The following is a 21,948-nucleotide window of genomic DNA, read 5'->3' as shown; positions in this document are numbered from 1 at the left end:
TACGAATAACTAATGTAACAATGCTGTAATGTCGCCCAAAGGCGATATTGAGTTGTTTCATCTTACCGCCCAAAGGCATTGTATGCAGCCGGCTATACACTCGTATCTCCCGTGGACCGGTTCGTATATAAAACATTCTCCATTCAGGCTGCAAAGGCATTGATTCCTCCTTAACTTGATTTAATGGTGAGAAAGCAAAAGAAAACTGGGAAAATATGGGTACTTTCTTTATGAAACAAAATTTCCACCACCATGCTAGAGTGACTAATACCTAGGAATGCTAGTGCCAGATGTTGCATATTGTGTTCAGACAATCAAGTTGCAGCAGTCCGTTGTTTACCCCTGGCTGAACGCAGGGCGCAACATCAGGAAGTTGCATTACCCACTCTAGCATGATGGTAGAAAATGGTGTTTCAGTTTTTTTTCTACCTTCTTGCCATTAAATCGAGTTAAGGAGGAAATTGACGCCTTTGCAGTCTGAATGGAGAATGTTTTATGTAGCTCCTCTGTCACACCCTGGCTCTGGGACTCTATATGTTGAGCCAGGGTGTGTTTATTCTATGTGTTCTGTTTCTTTGTTTGGGTGTTCTAGGTTGGTTATTTCTATGTTTGCCTGTGTGACTCCCAATCAGAGGCAACGAGTGTCAGCTGTCGGCTGGTTGTCTCTGATTGGGAGCCATATTTAACTGTCTGTGTTTCACCTTGTGTTTGTGGGTTTTTGTTCCGTGTTCGGTCAGTGTCACCGTGGACTTCACGAGTCGTGTTTTGTTTGTATTTAGAAACTTTAACTAATTAAAGTCATGTTTGTTTCTCACGCTGCGCCTTGGTCTACTCACTCATACGACGATCGTGACATCCTCCCGAGATACGAGTGTATAGCCGGCTGCATACAATGCCTTTGGGCGGTAAGATGAAAAGACTCAATATCGCCATCTGCCGCCCTTTGGGCTAGCTGTAACGTTAATAGGAGGAGATATGCATCTTTCAAATGCCACGGATATAAAGCGCTCTGCACGTCATCATCGTTAAGAGTTGGAAAAAAGGCAGAAAGTGAGACAGGAAAGAGACAGCAGCGAAGTATAGCAATACTTTGAGAAGTTAAATGAGAAGGTGGTGAAATGCAAACCGTTCAGTGGCAGTACAGATGCAATGCTGAAAGGGAGGCACCGTAAGACCCAACCCGTTGCTGGCAGCAGTGCGTGAGAAAATCACAGCGCTGATTACAGAAATGATTGCAATTGATATGCAGCCATGGTAGACAATGTCGGCTTCAATGCCCTAATGGCATATCTAGAACAAGACTACAAGATGCCATGTCGACAAACGGTGACCGCCCGGATAGAGAAATTCTACAATGATTGCTCTGCAAGTACAAAGAACACGATCTCAAACGTGGCGTTAACAACAGATTGTTGGCCGTCTATGAACACGCTGTCATACATCACTGAAACGAGCCATCACATTGAAGAAAAGCGGGACATGAAGTCCCATGTACTGACAACTGAGAACATGGAGGAGAGGCACACAGCAGAGAACCTAAAAGGGCATTACCTACCATTGTTGCTGAGTGGCCAGGACTGCGGTAGAATCAAACTACATTTCCCCCTAGCGGTCATACGCAGGACCATATCTGAATTGTGAATTCACTTCATTGTATGATTTCTTCTTGTCGTTTATACAAGAAAAAATGGCAGTTTAAATGTTAAGAACATTTGTACATTTGTCACATCCCTACATAACAGTACACCACGCACACGCATCTACAATTACATTTCTCATCCGAATAAAGCTAGTATCAAACACACACAAACACACTTCACCTTGAGTTACAGCCCTGCTCCCAATACAGATACAGTACAGCCTGCTATATATATTGGTTATGTGTTGCAGATTGTGGACATAGGAAAAAAAGAAAATCAATAGGGTTTGCATGAAATTCCCTCTTTGAAGTCAGTGACGCACTTGAATGGGATAAAATAGCTGACGTCAAAAGAGGCCATAGGTTTCCTCAAGGTTCCTTCTATCTTCTATCTGTTTAAATATTTTGTAGGGTGTGTGTGCAAGGAGAGGTTTTTAGCTCAATATAGGGGATTTGATGAATAAATACAGATGTGACAGCTATAATGACCTATTGCTACTAATTATTTGAAAGTGCAAACCATATTGAAGGCCCATGATTCATCCAAAATATTTGTCATGAGAGCTTAAATAGGTCAAACAAATCTCATTATCTCGCAGACTGTAGCTAAAACCAAACCGGTGCAAAACTGTTTGACCGTTCCCTCAAGTCTCATTTTGGCCAAAATGCCAATGTCAGAAGACAGATAAAACTCTCTAATTCTCCCCGTCAACTGAATTCCTAAATGGCCATCCTACCTCACGTCTCTCCTCTGTTCTCTTTAATATTCAGTTAGCATTCATTAGTGATGAACAAAAGTAAAGGCCAGCGATTGATCACTTTTACAGCCATTAGCTCTCAGCCTGCAAAATACCAGGTGCTCCTCTGCAGCAAACGTGTTTTTATGCCATTCACTTTAAACCGCCGGCCCAACAAGACCCTACTGTGATTTACAATGGAGGGGCCCACTTCTTTATTCGTTTCCGGGTAGAAGTGCCTGAGGACTGATTATTCCCACCACAAATCAAATCAAATCAAATTGTATTTGCCACATGCGCCGAATACAACAGGTGTAGACCTTACAGTGAAATGCTTACTTACAAGCCCTTAACCAACAATGCAGTTTTAAAGAAAAAATAGATAAGTAAAAATTAAAAAATTAAAGTAAATAGCTGAAGAGCAACAGTAAAATAAAATAACAGTAGGTAGGGGGTACCGGAACAGAGTCAATGTGCGGGGGCACCGGTTAGTTGAGGTAATTGAGGTAATATGTACATGTGGGTAGAGTTAAAGTGACTATGCATAAATAACAAACAGAGTAGCAGCAGCATAAAAGAGGGGGTTGTGGTGGGGTGGGGTTTGGGGGGCAATGCAAATAGTCCGGGTAGCCATGATTAGCTGTTCAGGAGTCTTATGGCTTGGGGGTATAAGCTGTTAAGAAGTCTTTTGGACTTAGACTTGGCGCTCCGGTACCGCTTGCCGTGTGGTAGCAGAGAGAACAGTCTATGACTAGGGTGGCTGGAGTCTTTTACAATTTTTAGGGCCTTCCTCTGACACTGCCTGGTATAGAGGTCCTGGATGGCAGAAAGCTTGGTCCCAGTGAGGTACTGGGCCGTACGCACTACCCTCTGTAGTACCTTGCGGTCGGAGGCCGAGCAGTTGCCATACCAGGCAGTGATGCAACCAGTCAGGATGCTTTCGATGGTGCAACTGTATAACTTTCTGAGGATCTGAGGACCTGAGGACCCATGCCAAATCTTTTCAGTCTCCTGAGGGGGAATAGGCTTTGTCGTGCCCTCTTCCCGACTGTCTTGGTGTGTTTGGACCATGATAGTTTGTTGGTGATGTGGACACCAAGGAACTTGAAGCTCTCAACCTGTTCCACTACAGCCCCGTCGATGAGAATGGGGGCGTGCTCAGTACTCTTTTTTTTCCTGTAGTCCACAATCATCTCCAGCTATGGCTGGAGGGTAGGCAGATACACTGGCTCTGTGTGTGTATGCTAGCTAACAACATGCTAATGATATATATGGTTGTGTAGCTCAAGTGTAGCTAGTCAAAACAAAGCTTCAGGCAACTGTAGAGTTCCATCGTGCAGCAAAGGGAAACACTGATAGAGGTTGGCAGCGGTGAGAAAACACAAACAAACACAAGAAAATGAATTCAAGTCTACCACTGTATACCCTCTTTACTTTACAAACTACACCCCTTAGCATGCTAGCTATAACTCACCACACAGAGATACATTGACAGATAGATGAATAATCTGCTTGGCAGAGGGTACCGTTGTATTCAGGCACTCCCCCTCTGGCATTGCCACTCTAATATGGCCCTGGCAGGGGCTCTGCCACAGCAGTTGGCAAGTGAAGCGGCGGGCGGCCATCTTGGGCAGAATGGGGTTAAGAGTATCCTGACGTGTGGAGACAGAGTTTGGCTCTGGTTGGTGGAGCTGAAGCCAACCTGTTCTCTCTCTATTTACCTCTCTCTTTGCCCTTATGGAACCGCCTAGAAAGAATGGACAGCTTTCAAATTCATTAGCCCACCCTTATCTCATTGCTAATGACAGCTAGCCCCTCGCCTGTCTCTCCATCTCCCTTCTGCTTCACCGCCAGGCTCTCTGTCTGTCTTTCTGGCTGGCTGTCACTCTCTCGCTCTCTTTCTCCATCTTTGTCCCCCTCTCCATCCATCTCTTCACCCCAGGGCAGCTCCCATGCTCCGCCTGTTGCCCCCCTCAGACCTGCTTTTGTTTCCCCTCCTGTTCTCCCTCTTCTTCTACACCTCCGCCCCATCGCGACTACATATTGGGGGCTGCGCGACGACACATGTCATGGGGGGATACGCTCCCCCCCCGTACCCCACCATGGATGGAGAGGGAGTGCCAGTCCATGTGCTCAGTCAAAGAGGGTTCGGTAACGAAGGGCGTCCTGCCGAAACGGCCAATTTCTCAGACCGGGTTATCGATAAAGTTCCAACTGCCTGGTGTGTGTGTGTGTGTGTGTGTGTGTGTGTGTGTGTGTGTGTGTGTGTGTGTGTGTGTGTGTGTGTGTGTGTGTGTGTGTGTGTGCGTGCATGCATGTAACAGCACTTGCAAAACTCCCTCTTCCTGCCTAACACACCTCTCATATCTAGCCTCCATATTCTTTCCTAGTGTACAGTATATGAGAAGGCCTCTACATCTCCCCATGCAGCGCTCAGTGTGAGAGCTCCCTGCCTCGCCAAGGTACACCGCAGGCCTTAATCCACCAATGACTGCTCCGAACGGCCTTTATTTGTTGACACTATCGCCTCGCATCAACCGGCAAATAGACAGCGTGAGATAACAGCCCAATTTATTTCCTTGTAAGCTTTCCCTTCCTGTTCTCCCTCCCCTGTTCATCCAATTCCCATCCCTGCAGTTAAATCAGCAGTCTTTCTTTCATAGAGCACCGCTGCTCAATGGCAAACGGCAAGGTCAACGCAGAACGCTGAGACAATGCTCAGGTAACACTCTAGCAACGTCGGAAGCCCACAAATTACAGGTATACGGCGAGGTATCAGTCGTCTTATTCTCTAATCTTGACACTGGAAAAAAGAGGGAGCGCGACAGTTGTCCTCAATCAGCTACACTAGCTGCCACAAATCCCCACTTTTGTAACAAAAAAAAAAACGATTTTTTCCCCCTAAATGTATTCCAGCGTGCATAAAAATAAATAAATAAGAAGGCTATATAGATACCCCTCCCTCTGGTCCCAATAATCTCCAAAGCGCCGTATCTCTCTGATTGCTAGGTTGTCATTCTCCGGAGGTTCTATAACTTTTAATCAGGATTATCTCCACTGACACTGAGACACAAGAGTTAATTTATGTATTTTCCCCATCATTCTTCCCTTTGCAATTACGTTTAGCTACCGCTGCAGAGATTGGCTACTGTTCAAAATGTGGGGGTGGCGTCAGAAAAAATAAACTGTTTTATTGTTATATTCACCAGATAGGTGCAATGAAATGTGTTGTGTTACAGGGAGGAGAGACAAAAGATAGAAAGAGGAAAGGTTGGTGTGTGTGAGGGGCCTTGGTGTCACTGTGTATCAGGGGGACATGTTGCTACCTTTCGTGTGTGTGTGTGTATGTGTGTGTAGCCAGAGGTTGTGGACAATCCAAGGCACACACACAGATAGCAGCAGTGCTCTAAATAAGAAAATAAGAGCTTCAACTTTGCCATCATCCCACCTGACAGGGTAAAGGTTGCATCCAAACAGCCAAGCATTTACCACAACAAATGTCTGGGAAAAACAGTATGTTAGCTGTCCACCTGAATACAGAGGGGCCGCCCGGTATTTACATAGAAATGTCATCCCCGAGCTGCCTGCGTGGGCGGTTCTCCTCCGAAAGGTGTACTTGCTTCCAGAGCAATGCGCATGACAAATACTTTCCTTTCTTCTAGTTGGCAAGAGACAAGCTTGTGATTCGCGACAAAGGCGAGGGAAACAAAATGCATCTCGACTCTTTTATACGCACCACTGGTGCAGTGTAATTTGTGCATCCAGACTAGAGTGCAAGCCTTTTGAAAACCAGGCGCACGCTGCCACACTATTAGAAGGAGCTCGATCTCCCAGTTGTAATTACAGAGTCTTGTGATTGGAGCTTTGATGGGAAAGGGGAATTATTAATACAAAATAAATGGTTTCAGTGTGTCAGTCTGAAAAGAGACGGAAATTAGAATTACGAGGAACCGTGAGGAGGCGTTTTAGGCACACAACAACAGCCACTATATTTGCAAAAAAACAGCATCTGCATACAAATCGAGTCAAGCTCGATAGGATACCAGAAGGACTGTACGCCTTCAGGGTACTCCCATTTGGACTTATTTGTGGCCGACATAGGGGGCTCCCTGACTGCTGTGCTATTCGTCATAACCAGACGAATATCCCCCATATCCCCAATGCACTGAGATGAACAAATTACTTGACAGAAAGGTACTTACTCCTGTTTAACCCTAGCCAGACTAGTGATGTGACGTAACAGCCGGGACGACTGTCCTCACCCCATCCCCCCCTCCACCGCTCCCTAGCCCCCGCTCTCCCAGAGGCCCGTGTTTTCATGCTTGCACTACACACAATTACTTGCATCCATCAATTATCTGCCAACTCCCATTGGTTGTTCCCTCCTTTTCACTATAACAACACCCCCTTCCCTCACTCGCTCAATCCCCCTTCCCCCATTTCTCCCCAAGCTCCAACCAGCTGAGAGTTCCCCCATTGCCGTTCCGTTTCCCCTACCAGATGTCCGCCGGTTTGGGGGAGAACGACAACAAAAGAGGGGCTTTTGAATGATCCCGGACCTACCCATCTTGCCCTGGGCTTTCTGTTCGGACACAAAAGCCAGAGGATTAACAGCTTTTCGCACATGAAAACCCCCATCTCCCTCTCTCTCTCGCTCTTTTTCTTCCCCTTTCTCTCTATCTCTCTCCCCTACCACTTCTCCCCTCTAGGCTTTTTTAGCTTCTAAAGACTCAACGCTCAAATGTCCCCCCCGTACATGCCCCCCTTTAGCCCCTTTCTTTACCACCCCTCCCCCAGCTTGGGCAGGCTGCTACTACTACCTGACCCAAGCTTCCACTACTGTTGTCAGTTTCTGTCTACGTATAGTAGTAGCCCCACTCCCAAGTCTGAAGCCCTATTAGCATCACACTCTCCAGAAGAATGCTAGAATGTGGCTCTCCAGGGTATGTAAACACAGCAACATTACCACTTTCTATAGCACTGAAATGCTAAAGCCGAGGAAAAACAAAGATTTACTCTGTTTGGTATGAATTTCATATGTCACATGTTGGCATTCTAGCAAACCTCATACATTGCTAATAAAAATGTTAAGTGTAACGTATAATTCAAGTGCCACATTGTGCGCTAACAGTGTGTGTGCTTTTTGTTTGTGACTGAGGAGAAAGAACTGTTGTCTTAGCAACATTTATTTTGCTCTGCGAGAAACGTGAAAGACAGAAAACAAAGGTGTGCCTATGTATATGTGTGTCCTTGCTCCTGCATGTGTCCTTTGCTGTTTCAGAAAATTATCTCAATTTACCTCGAATTCCTTTACATCAACATGTTGGGGTGATCAACAGCATTGATTGAGAATGCACTGGGGGATGGGGATCACCTTCGATACTACACCCCACTAGCACACAACTCTAACAGTGTGTTGGTGGGTCTGAGGAAGACTTATTATACATCAGTATGTATTTCATGTAGGCCTACATTTATGACAATTCCTTATAAGACGAACTAAGACTTCACAAATCCCCCTGCCAATGGCTCAATGGGACAGCCATCCAGTGTGGGCCCTAAGTGGAGAATAAATGTGCCAATCCCAACCTGCCATCATGACCCCCTCGGGCTCTCCACAACCTCCTAGGGGTCATAACTCTGGGTGGGGTGCCTTTTACCTGACAGAACCTGGTTTGTGAGCACGCCCCAAGGGGAAGGCTCCATCAATCTGGGAATGCCAGCTGGTAATCATACTTAACAAGCTGGAGAGCGGCCCAGTGGCGGAATCAGAGGAGGCATGAGAGACAGAAAAAGCCCAACCGCCTGGCTTATCCCAGACAGGGTGTTAATTACAACCTCTGCATGAAACACCAGTTCACATTAACTCCATAACCATAAAGACGGAGGATTGGAACAGGAGGGATGTGTGGGGAATAGCCGGCATAGGAGTCAAACAAGGGGGTACCCTTGCCCCCTCCCAAAAGTGAATAATGCATTATCAACACATCATCATCAAAGGAACTGGAGCAAATCGTTGGTGTAAACCCCGGTATCTGGGGACAAGGGATGCGTATGCCCTGGCAGTGTGTCTATGAAGTCCCTTTAGAGCCCCCTGATAGACAAGAGGAAGTTCTGGCGCAAAGCAGGGACAGAGCTTTAGCTTTATCTGTCTGTTGGCAGGTTTAGGAAAAGCCAGCAAGAGATAGAGAAGAGACTTGAGCCTCCCGGCCTAGCTCAGGCGTGCAACCAAGTGTGAGATGGATCAATCCTGTCGAGTCCACCGCCACTATTACTGTCTGTCTTATCTGGTCCCGGGCTCCGACCCCGCGGCACCCCTAAAGCGAGCACTGCTTGTTTTGGGCCAACCGCGCTCAGGGGGGACTCTCAGGGTTAGGGCAATTTCTCACCTCCAAAAAGGGCTTGTTGCTGAGGCCAATCTACAGATTCGGACTCCAGTGAACACATCTGAGAAAAGCGGCCAATAATTCCACAGCCCTAATCGCTTATCCCCTGTGGCCACAGTGCAGGTGTGAGGTGGAAAGATACAAGCAGTAAGTGGAGCCTGGACGGAAGATGGTCTGTTTTTTTCGACCCTACTTTTGGGCAGTTTGAATGGAGGCAACTGCGTCTATGATTCACCACTAAGATCTTCACGAAGGGTTAAGTCACAAACCAGTCATAGCCCTCATCTACAGCGTAAGTCACGATCCACCCTTTCCATTAACTGACGTAAAAGGTCTCCTCCCTTAGTGACGATTGGAACTAGTCCGGGTATCAAAGGAAAAAGGCTACTGTTCAAAGACACAATACCTCCTCCATTCACCGCCAGACAAATTGCACCCAACGCCAGTTGAAGTGCACCGATTTAGCACTCAGGACAAATTAAGAGGAATAAACACAATTAGTAGGCAGAGTAAAGACACCAGGTGCTGCACACACATCTCTCTATCCCTCTCTCTCTCTCTGATAACACGATAGAGTCCGCTGGTGCAGCCGCTATTAATGCTGCCTGTCGCCATGGCGTCGATAGCTGAAAAGAAACACGGCTAATTGGAAAACCCTTGATGTTACCAAAATTGTTCTTATTTCATTTCAAATGCAATAAACATGGCACTGGGTGGTAAGACTCACCCAATAGAAAAAAAATTAGGCCTAGTACTACATGAAACGGTCAATACAATGATTTTGAACTTGGTTTGACAAAGCCAAGTGACATGAAGGTCCTGCAATCTACAGTATAAAGAACCATTGCCTTGGGTGAGCTCCTAAACAGGCCTCAAAGTGAGAGGCAGAAAGTCAAACAACTGAAAACTTAATTTTGTGCCCCTCAGTGTAATTACTATTTACTCTGACAGTGGGCCTGAAGACCACAGTCTGGAATCACCTCCTTTGATCCTTTCAAAATGGGGAAAGAGCATCATACTGATAAGTGAGGGGAAATAAGAAAACAGCTCGGAAATGAATAATTGCAAGGAAATGAATTTCACAACCCTAGGGAGGACACCTACAAAGACCTTTTTACAAAAATCATATCCGGGGCACAATTCAATTAACTTTTTCTCTTCCAAGTAAGAAAAAAAATCCCCCAATGCTTCGGGGAAATAAAAAGTTTGCTCAATAAACAGAGTTTTCAGATTAAATGTTTTCATCATTGAGGAACTTCTATTCATTACAGCTCCTTACAGGCTTGTCAGTCATAAATGCATTGATTTGTGGATTTGTGGCAGATACAGAGTCTGTGACATCCTTTGGTCACAGTTAACTGCTTCTGCCTGCCTGGCAGCATTCCTCTGCCTTTTCCTCTTCTATATTTCCTAGCATCTGACAGTGATCAGTGGTGATAAATTGTTCAATTAAAGTGACATTAAGGATACTGGACACAGTTGTCATGTGCCTCTTGGAATGCAAGGTGTTGTCCAATTACTCTGAAGGATTACACTTTTTCTCACTTCTGACAATCAACATGTGGATCTCATCATTACAAAGTAGTTTATTTATTCTATCAAACAACAAGATGTAATATTTACTACAATAATGATAGTAGATTTCACAATATAAATTGCCTGGAAGAAAACAATAATGGCCAATTCCAATGTTTTCATTTGACATAGACCTCAATATATGTATTTTGTGAACCTATTACATATATATATATAAATATATATATGCATGCTGCATTAGAGGGTGGTGGTTTAAATGTCATAGAGTGTATCTCTATGACAACAATATAGTCCGAACATACAGCATTTCATGGGGGGCCGCTGTTCAATATAGGCTAGGCTATTCTATTTTGTTATATTTCTATGTATCCATCACACTGATTCATTGTCTTTCCTTATTTGGGTTTAAATTAACTGAGAGTTTGTTCAAAAGGAACAAACTGTTCCCTCTGGAAAGATTTTAAAGGTGCTTAGATGCTAAATCAAGACCAATTGTGAATCAAATTCGATTCGTCCTACATAAAATAGGATAATTCAGCAGTGCCTGTGGGCAACTGAACCGTGTCCAAAACTTTCCAGCACAGCATGCATCATCAGAAGTTCACCGCCTCTTCACTGATTTATTGAACTGATGTTATAGAATAGTAAAACAGAAGCTATGGCTCAACTTCAATATTTTTCTGAGCTATAATTTGGAATAGGCCTAGATATTTTATGCCCAATGATTTCATGACAATCACCCTCAAATCACGCTTCAATAGAGACTCCTACAATTTAGCTCATCTCAAAAGGAACACATCATCAACATAATTACAGTCTTGAGATAGGCCGTCCTTGGGAACGAAGTGAAAAGCGCATTTCCCCGGGGCACAAGCCTTCACCAATTGCCGCGCCGTTTGCAATACGAAAACATAGTGAAGTTACCACATTTAACTAGGTTACTGTAGATTACAGACTAGGTTCTATACAAAAACTAGTAATAAATGAATTCAACTTCATTGTATCAATACATTTAAAAGGCTTGGCTATATACTGCAACATTGAAGCTTTATTTATCCAATGTGTTGCTGACTGTAAGTAAAATACAAGAAAACACTAATGACTTTGTTAGTTATGGTTGAAAAGATGAATTACTTAAGCAAAAAATAACGTTTTGATGTAATAATGCAGTTATAATATAACTTTTTCATACTGGTGTGAAATAAGTGTTTTTAAATTGTTTTCGTTTTGTAAAGTTGAACAAAGGCATCTGCGGGATGCGAGTAATGGTACGTTGAAGACTACGTGGGAAAATGTTCACAGCCTATGTATAGTAACTTTGTATCAAACAACAATTTTTTCGTTCTCATTTCTCTAAAAAACGCCAGAAAGACAGAAAGTAAATAGTAAGAACTTACTTTAGAAGAGTCTTTTTTTTAAACCGCCCCCCTCCGAGAAGTTAGTTTATGGGGGGCAGATGAGGGACACTTGAAAATTCCTTTTCCCCTGCAAAAACGCTTATGTTGCATCCATGAAATAAAGAAGTGAATAATAATCATACATTTCAATTGGGTAAAAGTGTTGAGTCACTTTTATACGGGGGAAACCACCGCAACAATCATGCTCTTTCTTCCAAGTCTGTATTCCGTTTTCATATCATTCGCTTACAGTAAATAGATCGCCACAATAGAACAAAAGTATATGTTCCCAAATGCGAGCCGTGCGATGATTTCCATGCGTATCTGTTTGCTGCTGTGGTTTATCTCCACGTCCCAGGTTTAGGATTATTCCTAAATCCACCTCATTCGACTGAGGGTGGGAAGACGGGTGTCGAGTGCCCCATAGTCGATTTACCCCCCCACCCCCACAACTGCAAAAAATAACGTACTGCCTCCTCTCTACACTCACGTGACCGCTCGCTTGTGAATGACATTACAGAGTGGAAACAGATGAGGATTTGGGGTCGAACGTTATTTGAAACCACGGTCGACCCCTTGGAGAAAAACTGGGCCAGGAGAGAGGGAGGGGTGGTAGCGGTTTATGTGTATAACGTAGAAATAGTGATCTTAAATTAGCCAGTTTTCTTACATTTGTTCTCAAACAGTCAGATATGGTATTTTACACTACGATAGATAAGCAAGGATAGTAGGCTGCATTTGGACCTGATTTGCGCAATTTGCGCGCGTGCGTCTGTCCATTCCGTTCATTCTGAACAGCAGAGTTCCGCAAAGAATAAACATTAATTATTTACACATTCATTTGATCAAACATTTATTTATCAAACTACCATGCTTGTGGTTAAATAACTGAATGTTATAAATTAAATGTAAATGTTGGCAATATTGTTGTTAGACAATAGGCCTACACAATTGAAATCTGACTTAATAATTCATAGGTTCATGAAATTAATATGATACACATTAAGAAAAGAGGGTTCGTCAAGTGTTCTTTGCAGGTTAGAAAAGGGTTCTTCCCTCTTTTAGTGATAATTAAAATGTAGGTGGCTCATTCGAATATTTTGGGGCGTGGTTTGCCCATAAGCTCTTTTTCTTCAACAGTGAGTAAAAGTGTCATTCCAGTTGACATAATCTTGTGTTATGACATTGCATTGTGAATATGACTATGGCCATTAATGGTGTCTTGTAAAAGACTCACGTTTGGCCTTCTGTCAATTGAGAGCTGTTGTCTAAGTCAGTTCTCAATTTTCTCCTCAGGCAGCCCCAGCCCTTTCAGGGCTAGCAAATCTGATTCAACTTGGCAATTAGCACAATAATAACATCTATGGAAATTAAACTATATAATATGGCATACCAGAAAAAAAAAGAAAAAAAACCTGTATGGTTCTTCAAAAGGATCTACAAAGAACCCTCGAGATTGAAGACGGTTCTTTATAGAACCATTCTCCATTAAGGTTCTATGAAGAACAAGGAAAAAAGTGTTCTATTCTGGTGCTATATAGAACCTTTTATTAATGGTTCTTTATAGAACCTTATAACATGTTTTTTCATAGCACATTAAAGGTTCAATTTGGAATATTATAAGCATGGTTCTTTATAGAACCTTCCAATAAAGGTTATATATAGCACCAAAAAGGGATCTGCTATGGTTACAAGCCAAATAACACATAATTGGCACTATATACAGTGAGGGAAAAAAGTATCTGATCCCCTGCTGATTTTGTACATTTGCCCACTGACAAAGAAATGATCAGTCTATAATTTTAATGGTAGGTTTATTTGAACAGTGAGAGACAGAATAACAACAAAAAAATCCAGAAAAACGCATGTCAAAAATGTTATAAATTGATTTGCATTTTAATGAGGGAAATAAGTATTTGACCCCCTCTCAATCAGAAAGATTTCTGTCTCCCTGTATAAAAGACACCTGTCTACAGAAGCAATCAATCAATTAGATTCCAAACTCTCCACCATGGCCAAGACCAAAGAGCTCTCCAATGATGTCAGGGACAAGATTGTAGACCTACACAAGGCTGGAATGGGCTACAAGTCCATCGCCAAGCAACTTGGTGAGAAGGTGACAACAGTTGGTGCGATTATTTGCAAATGGAAGAAACACGAAATAACTGTCAATCTCCCTTGGCCTGGGGCTCCATGCAAGATCTCACCTCGTGGAGTTGCAATGATCATGAGAACGGTGAGGAATCAGCCCAGAACTACACGGGAGGATCTTGTCAATGATCTCAAGGCAGCTGGGACCATAGTCACCAAGAAAACAATTGGTAACACACTACACCGTGAAATACTGAAATCCTGCAGCGCCCGCAAGGTCCCCCTGCTCAAGAAAGCACATATACAGGCCCATCTGAAGTTTGCCAATGAACATCTGAATGATTCAGAGGAGAACTGGGTGAAAGTGTTGTGGTCAGATGAGACCAAAATGGAGCTCTTTGGCATCAACTCAACTCGCCGTGTTTGGAGGAGGAGGAATGCTGCCTATGACCCCAAGAACACCATCCCCACCGTCAAACATGGAGGTGGAAACATTATGCTTTGGGGGTGTTTTTCTGCTAAGGGGACAGGACAACTTCACCGCATTAAAGGGACGATGGATGGGGCCATGTACCGTCAAATCTTGGGTGAGAACCTCCTTCCCTCAGCCAGGGCATTGAAAATGGGTCGTGGATGGGTATTCCAGCATGACAATGACCCAAAACACACGGCCAAGGCAACAAATGAGTGGCTTAAGAAGAAGCACATTAAGGTCCTGGAGTGGCCTAATGTCACGATCGCCTATGAAATAGGACCAAAGCGCAGCGTTGGGAGTGAACATGATGACTTTAATGTTGAAACACACGAGACTACAAAACCAAAACACGATCCGTGAAGTCCTCAGTTACACTGACTGAACCATAGAACAAAAACCCACAACCCCAAAGTGAACAATGACAGTTTAAATATGGCTCCCAATCAGAGATAACGAGCCGACAGCTGACACTCGTTACCACTGATTGGGAGTCACTCGACCAAACACAGAAACAACCAATAACCACCCAACCAATACCCAAACACAACAAAAATTAACACACTCTGGCCCAAAATACCAAGTCCCGGAGCCAGAGCGTGACAGTACCCCCCCCTAAAGGCGCGGACTGCGACCGCGCCTCAAAAAACCCAAATAGGGGAGGGCTGGGTGGGTGTTGCTCCTCGGAGGCGGCTCCGGCTCTGGCTCCGGGCTTGACCACCACCCTACATCAATCCCCCCGTAATGGCCCCGGTCCGATCCATACCAGCTGGCTGGATCAGTACTGATGACGCGCACCCCTAGCTTGGCGCGTGAGGCAGGAACGGACCGGACCTGGCTGACGACTCGCCTCCTCGGCTTGGTGCGTGGAGCCGGAACGGACCTCCTCAGGCTGACGACTCGCCTCCCTGGCTTGGTGCGCGTAGCAGGAATAGGCTGAACCCGGTTGACGACTCGCCCCCTTGGTTTGGTGCGAGTAGCCGGAACGAGCTGACCCAGGTTGACGACTCGCACCCTTAGCCTGGTGCGAGTAGCAGGAACAGGCCGGGTTGGGCCGGCGACGCACCCCGTAGGCTTGGTGCGGGGAGCAGGCACGGGCCGGACAGGGCTGACGAAACGCACCACAGACTTGGTGCGGGGAGCAGGAACAGGCCGGGCTGGGCTGGCGACGCGCACCGCTGGCTTGGTGCGGGGAGCAGGCACGGGCCGGACAGGGCTGACGAAACGCACCACAGACTTGGTGCGGGGAGCAGGAACAGGCCGAGTCGGGCTGGCGACGCGCACCACAGGCTCCATGCGAGGAACAGGAACAGACAGGACCGCACTGGGGACACACACCCCTGGCCCTCCACGGGGATCAGGAACGGGCCGGACCGGACTGGTAACACACCCCAGTACCTTTCGCCCTGCCTCCACACCTTCCTTCCCCTTCGTGACCAGTGGCCCCCTTAACCTGGCGGCCTCCTCTGCCAACCTTCTGCACTCCTCAATCCCGTACTCCTGCTGCCCCGACGTCGTGAGCCCCCCCCTAAAAAATTTCTGGGGGTCTCTCCTCCCCGTGGACCAGGCCTCTATAGTCCTTGCCCAACCTTCGCTCTTCGGTCTCCACCACTCGTCATCCAACTCCTGGAAATGCTGCTTGGTCTCGTTGTGGTGGGTTTTTCTGTCACGATCGCCTATGAAATAGGACCAAAGCGCAGCGTTGGGAGTGAACATGATGACTTTAATGTTGAAACACACGAGACTACAAAACCAAAACACGATCCGTGAAGTCCTCAGTTACACTGACTGAACCATAGAACAAAAACCCACAACCCCAAAGTGAACAATGACAGTTTAAATATGGCTCCCAATCAGAGATAACGAGCCGACAGCTGACACTCGTTACCACTGATTGGGAGTCACTCGACCAAACACAGAAACAACCAATAACCACCCAACCAATACCCAAACACAACAAAAATTAACACACTCTGGCCCAAAATACCAAGTCCCGGAGCCAGAGCGTGACACCTAACCAGTCTCCAGACCTTAATCCCATAGAAAATCTCTGGAGGGAGCTGAAGGTTCTAGTTTCCAAACGTCAGCCTCGAAACCTTAATGACTTGGAGAAGATCTGCAAAGAGGAGTGGGACAAAATCCCTCCTGAGATGTGTGCAAACCTGGTGGCCAACTACAAGAAACGTCTGACCTCTGATTGCCAACAAGGGTTTTGCCACCAAGTACTAAGTCATGTTTTGCAGAGGGGTCAAATACTTATTTCCCTCATTAAAATACAAATCAATTTCTAACATTTTTGACATGCGTTTTTCTAGGTTTTTTTGTTGTTATTCTGTCTCTCACTGTTCAAATAAACCTACCATTAAATTTATAGACTGATCATTTATTTGTCAGTGGGCAAATGTACAAAATCAGCAGGGGATCAAATACTTTTTCACTCACTGTAGGTGCAAAAGTCATAAATAAGTACCATTAGCCTAATTCAAAACCAAAGATCAAACAAGTTTAATCTTAATGAGAGTTTGTCAATAAATGACAGCTTCCTAAAGGCTCTTTAATGGGAGAGTTTTTAACAACAAAGTTGTTTAAAGACCAAAACGCAATAGTAATGTAATAGTGCTGTAGTTGCACTTTTCAAATCAGCTGTTACAGATCCCCTGCCTGAATTTCAGTTAGCATGCATGACTGGTTCATCCTGTACAAGTACAAGTTGGTCTCCATTGTTTGGCCCTAGGCTCTGTTCAAATCTATTATATTTGATATGAACACCTTCAAATCTAACTATGTCAACACTTCTGTTTATTAGTCTTGAGGATGTTACCATCCTCAATGGATTGCACAAGAAAATAGAATCAGGGTAGGCTTGGCATGCCAGTTTGGGAGACAAGGCACTAAAAAGGACAGTTCTCCAATTTGAGGGTGTATTTGTGCAGTGAACTTTTCAAGTGGCTCAGATCATAATGGATAAAGTCTTTAAAAGATCCATCTCTAGTCCATCTCTAGTGACAAACATTCTGTGACAAACTACCCATGTGAGCAGCCTCCCCTCCCTACTACTCTTTGTTTAAAACCCAGTTTGATATGTAACACCATACAAGGTATAATGGGGATAATCAATTTGAACACTGAATAAAAAGTTTGGAGTGATTTTATGTAGATTTTTTCCCCTCCCCATCCTCTTTATTAGCCGTTGCCTAATTTAATCATTCCGATAAATCTTGGAGCACTGCACACCACTTTTCCCCTGGTGGCGTGGGGCTTAACATGGTACATTTCACTGAGGCTAGGGAAATACGGGTTAGTGCGTGGAAGGATAAAGGAGCACTTACTGCTTGACATGTGCAATCCATAACAGAGTAATGAGTCGACTACACTGGGAGTTCTTATCTTCTGTGCTCTCTCTCGCTCTCTCTCTCTCTCTCTCTCTCTCTCTCTCTCTCTCTCTCTCTCTCTCTCTCTCTCTCTCTCTCTCTCTCTCTCTCTCTCTCTCTCTCTCTCTCTCTCTCTCTCTCTCTCTCTCTCTCTCTCTCTCTCTCTCTCTCTCTCTCCCTCCTATTGTTTTTGTTGAGCGTTCACAAAAGCTGTGTAACTGCACTGGAGAAAGTGGAAGAGATATAATTTGGATGTGATGTGTCTCATTACTAAGTCATGCACATGAAAGTGATAGAACAATGCTTTAAAGTGTTGATTGTTTGAAATATCTGGGTTTGAGCATAGATTCTGAATTATCTTTAGGAAAGCATATTGATTATATTAGAAAAACAATTAACTATAAGCTTGGGTTACTATACCGATCTAAGAATTGTTTTACTGTATCCATTAGAAAGACCTTAGTAACCCATTAGCTGCTTCCTATCCTAGACTATGGTGACATCATCTATAAAAAAAATCCATTCCTGGATGTCATTATAAGACACATCATTGCAAACTGTATGAATCACTAAATGGGCTGTCACTCCCAAACAGAAGACAACTGCATTGGTAGCAATTTATTTTTACTTACATTTCCCTGTATATATTAAGGAACACCTAACTTTAAAAGACTCACACTACTCCTTTCGACAACGGCAGCAATTACAAATTCAAAGGGTACATCATGACTGGAATAATTTACCTATAGAAATCAGGGAAATAAAACCACACAGTGAATTTAAGAAATCAAATCAAATCAAATCAAATTTTATTGGTCACATGCGCCGAATACAACAGGTGCAGACATTACAGTGAAATGCTTACTTACAGCCCTTAACCAACAGTGCATTTATTTTTAACAAAAAAAGTAAAAATAAAACAACAACAAAAAAAGTGTTGAGAAAAAAAAAGAGCAGAAGTAAAATAAAATAACAGTAGGGAGGCTATATATACAGGGGGGTACCGTTGCAGAGTCAATGTGCGGGGGCACCGGCTAGTTGAGGTAGTTGGGGTAATATGTACATGTGGGTAGAGTTAAAGTGACTATGCATAAATAATTAACAGAGTAGCAGCAGCGTAAAAAGGATGGGGTGGGGGGCAGTGCAAATAGTCCGGGTAGCCATGATTAGCTGTTCAGGAGTCTTATGGCTTGGGGGTAGAAGCTGTTGAGAAGTCTTTTGGACCTAGACTTGGCACTCTGGTACCGCTTGCCGTGCGGTAGCAGAGAGAACAGTCTATGACTAGGGTGGCTGGAGTCTTTGACAATTTTGAGGGCCTTCCTCTGACACCGCCTGGTATAGAGGTCCTGGATGGCAGGAAGCTTGGCCCCAGTGATGTACTGGGCCGTACGCACTACCCTCTGTAGTGCCTTGCGGTCGGAGGCCAAGCAGTTGCCATACCAGGCGGTGATGCAACCAGTCAAGATGCTCTCGATGGAGCAGCTGTAGAATTTTTTGAGGATCTGAGGACCCATGCCAAATCTTTTCAGTCTCCTGAGGGGGAATAGGCTTTGTCGTGCCCTCTTCACGACTGTCTTGGTGTGTTTGGACCATGATAGTTTGTTGGTGATGTGGACACCAAGGAACTTGAAGCTCTCAACCTGTTCCACTACAGCCCCGTCGATGAGAATGGGGGCGTGCTCAGTCCTCTTTTTTTTCCTGTAGTCCACAATCATCTCCTTTGTCTTGGTCACGTTGAGGGAGAGGTTGTTGTCCTGGCACCACACGGCCAGGTCTCTGACCTCCTCCCTATAGGCTGTCTCATCGTTGTCGGTGATCAGGCCTACCACTGTTGTGTCGTCGGCAAACTTAATGATGGTGTTGGAGTCGTGCCTGGCCATGCAGTCATGGGTGAACAGAGAGTACAGGAGGGGGACTGAGCACGCACCCCTGAGGGGCCCCCCGTGTTGAGGATCAGTGTGGCAGATGTGTTGTTACCTACCCTTACCACCTGGGGGCGGCCCGTCAGGAAGTCCAGGATCCAGTTGCAGAGGGAGGTGTTTAGTCCCAGGATCCTTAGCTTAGTGATGAGCTTAGAGGGCACTATGGTGTTGAATGCTGAGCTGTAGTCAATGAATAGCATTCTCACGTAGGTGTTCCTCTTGTCCAGGTGGGAAAGGGCAGTGTGGAGTGCAATAGAGATTGCATCATCTGTGGATCTGTTGGGGCGGTATGCAAATTGGAGTGGGTCTAGGGTTTCTGGGATAATGCTGTTGATGTGAGCCCTGACCAGCCTTTCAAAGCACTTCATGGCTACAGACGTCAGTGATACGGGTCGGTAGTCATTTAGGCAGGTTATCTTAGAGTCCTTGGGCACGGGGACTATGGTGGTCTGCTTGAAACATGTTGGTATTACAGACTCAGTCAGGGACATGTTGAAAATGTCAGTGAAGACACTTGCCAGTTGGTCAGCACATGCTCGGAGTACACGTCCTGGTAATCCGTCTGGCCCTGCGGCCTTGTGAATGTTGACCTGCTTAAAAGTCTTACTCACATCGGCTACGGAGAGCGTGATCACATAGTCATCCGGAACAGCTGGTGCTCTCATGCATGCTTCAGTGTTGCTTGCCTCGAAGCGAGCATAGAAGTGGTTTAGCTCGTCTGGTAGGCTTGTGTCACTGGGCAGCTCGCGGCTGTGCTTCCCTTTGTAGTCTGTAATAGTTTTCAAGCCCTGCCACATCCGACGAGCGTCAGAGCCAGTGTAGTACGATTCAATCTTAGTCCTGTATTGACTCTTTGCCTGTTTGATGGTTCGTCAAACAGCCCTTTTTCAAATGTTAAGAACAAACTATTTTTAACTAAAAGAAACATCACCATGTGAAGATATTTGTAAATACAGTGCATTCAGAAAGTATTCACACCCCTTGACTTTTTCCACATTTTGTTACGTTAGAGCCTTATTCTAAAATGGATTAATCTCTTAAGGATTGGACCCTTTTTTTCAATTTTCACCTAAAATGACATACCCAAATCTAACTGCCTGTAGCTCAGGACCTGAAGCAAGGATATGCATATTCTTGATACCATTTGAAAGGAAACACTTTGAAGTTTGTGGAAATGTGAAATTAATGTAGGAGAATATAACACATTAGATCTGGTAAAAGATAATACAAACAAAAAAACGTGTTTTCTATTAATTTTTTTTCAATCATCTTTGAAATGCAAGAGAAAGGCCACAATATAATATTGCAGTTTATGCGCTAGATGGCAGCCGTGTGTGTGCAAAGTTTTAAATTGATCCAGTGAAGCATTGCAATACTGTATGAAGTCATTTGTATGAAGTCTGCCCAAATGTGCCGAATTGGTCAATTTATACATTTTCAAGTACATAACTATAGAGAACATACAAAAATGATATGGTAATACAAAATGTAAATTTACACACTCCCAGGAATGTCATACATGATGGATCATTAGCTTATACACTAACTTTCACACATCTAGATGGCCGGGCGGGGTATGTGTGGAGCCAGAGACAGCAGGGGTTCAAACTGTATAACCCAGTTCCTACATTTGAATATTAAAATTGATTTTATCAAACAAAACTATGCTAAATTTTATCTCTGGGACCCTTAGGATGACAAATCAGAGCAAGATTACTGAATGTAAGTACATTATTTACCATCAGAGGTGAATGTATCAAACCAGTTGCCGTGATACATTTTTTGTTGTTGTGCACTCTCCTCAAACAATGGCATGATATTATTCACTGTAATAGCTACTGTAAATTGGACAGTGCCGTTAGATTAACAATAATTTAAGCTTTCTGCCCATATAAGACATGTATATGTCCTGGAAAGTTTGCTTACAACAGTCATGCTAATCACATTAGCGCAAGTTAGCTCAACCGTCCCATATACGGGACACCGATCCCGTAGAGGTTAAATAGTTTTTTCCCCCTCATCAATCTACACACAATACCCCATAATGACGAAGCAAAAACAGGTTGTTAGACATTTTTCCAAATGTATAAAAAATAAAAACTGGAATATCACATTTACATAAGTATTCAGACCCTTTACTCAGTACTTTGTTGAAGCACCATTGGCAGTGATTACAGCCTCGAGTCTTCTTGGGTATGACGCTACAAGCTTGGCACACCTGTATTTGGGGAGATTCTCCCATTCTTCTCTGTAGATCATCTCAAGCTCTGTCAGGTTGGTTGGGGAGCGTCGCTGCACGGCTATTTTGAAGTCTCTCCAGATATGTTCGATCGGGTTCAAGTCCGGGCTCTGGCTGGGCCACTCAAGGACATTCAGAGACTTGTCCCGAAGCCACTT

General features: G+C 44.4%; 1 protein-coding gene across 23 annotated transcripts in view; it reads right to left on the bottom strand.

Annotated features, from left to right (window-relative positions):
• LOC121532940 (receptor-type tyrosine-protein phosphatase S) overlaps positions 1-21,948 on the bottom strand; it is a 225,496-nt gene that overhangs the window by 192,434 nt on the left and 11,114 nt on the right. For 14 of the 23 annotated variants that reach the window (XM_045226525.1, XM_045226528.1, XM_045226536.1 and 11 more), the window contains exon 1: positions 11,696-12,145. The exons of 1 other annotated variant lie outside the window; for it this stretch is intronic. The gene's annotated coding sequence lies outside the window, so the exon portion shown is untranslated. Of the gene's footprint in view, positions 1-11,695; positions 12,146-21,948 lie in introns of those variants that run through there. 8 more of the 23 variants (XM_045226540.1, XM_045226545.1, XM_045226547.1 and 5 more) reach the window with 3 other exon arrangements.

This window comes from Coregonus clupeaformis, chromosome 17 (assembly GCF_020615455.1).
Source record: "Coregonus clupeaformis isolate EN_2021a chromosome 17, ASM2061545v1, whole genome shotgun sequence".
Lineage (NCBI taxonomy): Eukaryota > Metazoa > Chordata > Actinopteri > Salmoniformes > Salmonidae > Coregonus > Coregonus clupeaformis.
This window is presented reverse-complemented; position numbering and strand designations above follow the sequence as displayed.